The sequence below is a fragment of the Arachis hypogaea genome, chromosome 19, assembly GCF_003086295.3.
Source record: "Arachis hypogaea cultivar Tifrunner chromosome 19, arahy.Tifrunner.gnm2.J5K5, whole genome shotgun sequence".
NCBI lineage: Eukaryota > Viridiplantae > Streptophyta > Magnoliopsida > Fabales > Fabaceae > Arachis > Arachis hypogaea.
The window spans coordinates 75316792-75321194 of NC_092054.1; the positions used below are offsets into that span (position 1 = coordinate 75316792).

Sequence of the window (4403 nt, forward strand, 5' to 3'; positions counted from 1 at the left end):
TCTCTTCTCATGAGCAATTGACCAAGGAATTGGCTATTGTTCAAGATTTAAGAGATTGAATTGCAAGAAATTGTAATTCAATCACTTAAGATTGCCAAGGAGATCAATGAGTGCATTGATTGAGGAAGAGATGAAAATGAACTTGATCCGGAGAATTGCAACATCTCCTAAGCCCAATGAACTCCCCATCTCTGATCTTACCCATTCTCTTTAATTTCTGCCATTTACTTTTATGAGCAAATCCCCCATTCCCATTTACGATTCTGCAATTTATTTTCAGTCATTTACTTCCAGTCCTTTAATTTTAGCATTTACTTTTCTGTTATTTACATTCCCGCCATTTTATTTTCTACAACTCTCAACCCAAATTCTGGATTCGCTCAACTAGAACATTCTTTTAATTAAAGTTGCTTGATTAATCAATCCCTGTGGGTTTCGACCTCACTCTATTGTGAGTTTTTACTTGACGACAAATTCGGTACACTTGCCGAAAGGAGATTTATCGAGAGACAAGTTTTCCGCGCATCAAGTTTATGGCGCCGTTGCGGGGGATTGATTGTGCATCAACAATGATTAAATTGGAAGATCACTAGATTGAGCATTTTTATTTTTGTGAATTTCATTTTCTGTTTGAGTGATTTACTTTTTGTTTTCGTTAAACTTCTTCCCTTCCCCCTCTACTCTTTTGTTTTACTTTGTTATTTTCAACTCTGTTTGCTAACCCACTAACTGTTTGATATATTGCATCACCCACAACTAACAGTAATTCTGACACAAATACTTTCTGCACCTATCTTTTCTTGCTTGCACTTGATGGTTGTATGACAGGGAGAAGAAGCGGGGCTTCAACTTCCTTCGATTCTGAACCTGAGAGGACCTTCCTTAGATTAAGGAGGAACGCAAGAGGAAAGAAAGTGGTTGGTGCTGAGGAAGAAGAGGAATTCTTTGAAACAAACATGGAAGACAACATGGAATCCTTCCCAAGGGAAAGGTTGACAACATGGGAAGACGTGGTGAACAAATTTTTAGCAAGATTTTACCCTCCTCAACGAATCAATAGGCTGAGAGCTGAGGTCCAAACTTTCAGGCAACAAGATGGTGAGACTCTATATGAAGCATGGGAGAGGTTCAAGGACTTAACAAGGAGGTGTCCACCTGACATGTTCAACGAATGGGTGCAACTGCACATTTTCTATGAAGGACTCTCTTATGAGTCAAAGAAGGCTGTAGACCATTCATCCGGAGGATCTTTGAACAAGAAGAAGACTATTGAGGAAGCCATAGATGTTATTGAAACAGTAGCAAAGAACGACTACTTCTATGCTTCTGAAAGAGGGAACACAAGAGGAGTAATGGAGCTAAACAATGTAGATGCTCTGTTGGCCCAAGACAAGCTCATTACCCAGCAGCTGGCTGACCTCACCAAGAAGATGGAGATAACCAAGTAGCAGCAATCTCCACTTCATCAACAACCCAAGAAGGAGTGAATGAAGAAGCAGAGGGGAGTCAGGAGCAAGCCAACTACATTGGGAATTCACCAAGGAAAAACTATGATCCATACTCCAAGACCTACAACCCTGGATGGAGAAACCACCCAAACTTTGGGTGGGGAAGTGAGCAAGATCAAAACCAAGACCAGAGACGTTACAACTCCAACAACAATGCAGCTCACCAGCAATTCACACAGAGGACATCTCAACACCCCCATGACAACACTTCTCCACACGCCTATCAAAACCAAAACAGCATATCTGCTCTGAATCACCCATCAATTGATGACAAGCTCTCTAAGATCGAAACCTTAATTGAAGGAGTATGCAAAGACATTCGAAACAGTAAAGCATTCAGAGAGGAAGTGCAGTCAAACATGCAGAATCAAAATGCTGCCATCAAGAAACTGGAGAATCAAATCAGCTATCTATTTAAGCAGCTTCCTAACCACAACTTTTGCTATGATGCCCATTCAAGCAAAAGGGAGGAGTGTCAAGCTATCACACTTAAGAATGGGAAGGAACTGAAGGAACGTCCCCAAAAACCACAAGAAGAAGGCTCAAATGAAAATGGAGAAGAGCAAGATGGAGTTCAACGTCCCACGCCAAGTCTGCAGAAAGAAAAAAGGATACCACAACTGAACATCTCAAGAGCTCCATATCCCCAGCTATTGAAGAAAAGGGAAGATGACAACCAGTTCTTGAGATTTTTGGAAATCTTCAAGAAGCTACAAATCAACATACCCTTTGCTGAAGCCATAGAACAAATGCCACTCTATGCCAAGTTTTTGAAGGAGCTAATGACTAAGAAGAGAAGCTGGAAGAACAATGAGACTGTGATACTAACCGATGAGTGTAGTGCTATCATTCAACATAAACTACCACAGAAACTGAAGGATCCTGGGAGTTTTCAGATCCCTTGTATTATAGGAGAAATCACAGTGGAGAAGACTCTTTGTGACTTAGGGGCCAGCATCAATTTGATGTCAGTAGCTATGATGAGAAAGATGAAAATTGAGGAGGCTAAACCAACAAAAATGGCCCTACAACTGGCAGATCAATCGTTCAAATTCCCTCATGGGATAGTAGAGGATTTGCTGATAAAAGTGGGAGATTTCAGATTTCCAGCAGATTTTGTGGTGCTGGACATGCAGGAGGACGCCAAGACCTCCATCATCTTGGGAAGGCCATTCTTGGCCACTGTTGGAGCTGTCATTGATGTTCAGAAGGGTGACCTCACCCTGAGATTACACAATGAAAAGATGACATTCAATGTGTTCAAGGCCATGAGTTACCCACCCGAACAATTGGGGGAATGCATGAGGTTAGATGCACTTGAGGATAAAGTGCAGGAGAATTTTGAAGAAGAAGAACCTGAAGAGGACGAGAGATTGGTGGAGGAAGAATCTGAATCAAGTAAAGAGGTGGCCACAGCAGAAATACCTATACCAGATGCACCAAAGGAAGGGAACAAAAAGTTAGAAGCACCCAAACTTGAACTCAAAGCACTGCCACCCACTCTCAAATATGCATATCTAGGAGAAAATGAAAACTACCCAGTGATCATAAATTCATCCCTCAGTCAAGATCAAGAGGACGAGCTACTCAAGGTGCTGCGGAAGCATAAGGATGCCATTAGATGGACCCTTGCTGACTTGAAGGGAATCAGTTCAGCCATATGCATGCATAAAATACTGTTGGAAGATGATGCCAAGCCATCCATTCAATCCCAAAGAAGGCTGATCCCAATCATGAAGGAAGTGGTATAGAAAGAGGTTATGAAGCTTTGGCAAGGAGGGGTCATATACCCAATTTCGGACAGCCCTTGGGTTAGCCCCATACATGTTGTGCCTAAGAAGGGAGGAATCACTGTGGTTACCAATGAGAAGAATGAGCTCATACCTACAAGGACTGTCACAGGATGGCGGATGTGCATAGACTACAGAAAACTCAATGAGGCTACACGAAAGGACCATTTTCTCCTTCCATTCATGGATCAGATGTTGGAAAGACTTGCAGGGCACGCATATTATTGTTTTCTCGACGGTTATTCAGGATATAACCAAATAGTGGTTGACCCGAGAGACCAAGAGAAAACCTCATTTACTTGTCCGTATGGAGTGTTTGCCTATAGGCGCATGCCATTTGGGTTATGTAATGCTCCTGCAACTTTCCAACGCTGCATGCTTTCTATCTTTTCAGATATGATAGAAAAATTCATTGAAGTTTTTATGGATGATTTCTCGGTATTCGGAGATTCCTTTCCTAGTTGCCTACATCACCTCGCCTTGGTATTGAAAAGATGCCAAGAGACCAATTTGGTCTTGAACTAGGAAAAATGCCACTTCATGGTGACAGGAGGAATAGTCCTTGGTCACAAGGTCTCTCACCAAGGCATTGAGGTTGATAGAGCTAAAGTAGAACTTATTGAAAAATTACCCCCACCCAGTGATGTCAAGGCAATTAGGAGTTTTTTAGGGCATGCTGGTTTTTACAGAAGGTTCATTAAAGATTTTTCAAAGATAGCCAAGCCCTTAAGCAATCTCCTTGTATCTGATACACCATTTATCTTTGATGAAACATGCATGCTAGCATTTGCACATTTGAAAATGAGGTTATCCTCTGCTCCTATCATCTCCCCACCTGATTGGAACTTACCATTTGAATTGATGTGTGATGCATCTGATTTTGCAGTTGGGGCAGTGTTAGGACAAAGGAAAGATAACTTAGTTCGTGTGATATACTATGCTAGCAAAGTTCTTAATAAAACTCAAAAAAATTATACCACAACTGAAAAGGAGTTGCTAGCAATAGTTTTTACATTTGACAAATTTAGATCATACCTCATTGGTGCTAAAGTGATTGTCTTTACAGATCACACAGCACTTAAATATTTGTTTGCCAAGCAAGAAT

At 41.3% G+C, this 4403-nt stretch overlaps 1 non-coding gene across 1 annotated transcript; it reads right to left on the minus strand.

Moving 5' to 3' along the window:
• Window positions 1–1058: 1058 nt before the first annotated feature.
• Window positions 1059–1162, minus strand: LOC112781952 (small nucleolar RNA R71). Its single transcript, XR_003192697.1, has one exon. It is a non-coding gene; the product is annotated as a small nucleolar RNA R71 (small nucleolar RNA).
• Between the last annotated feature and the right edge of the window lie 3241 nt (window positions 1163–4403).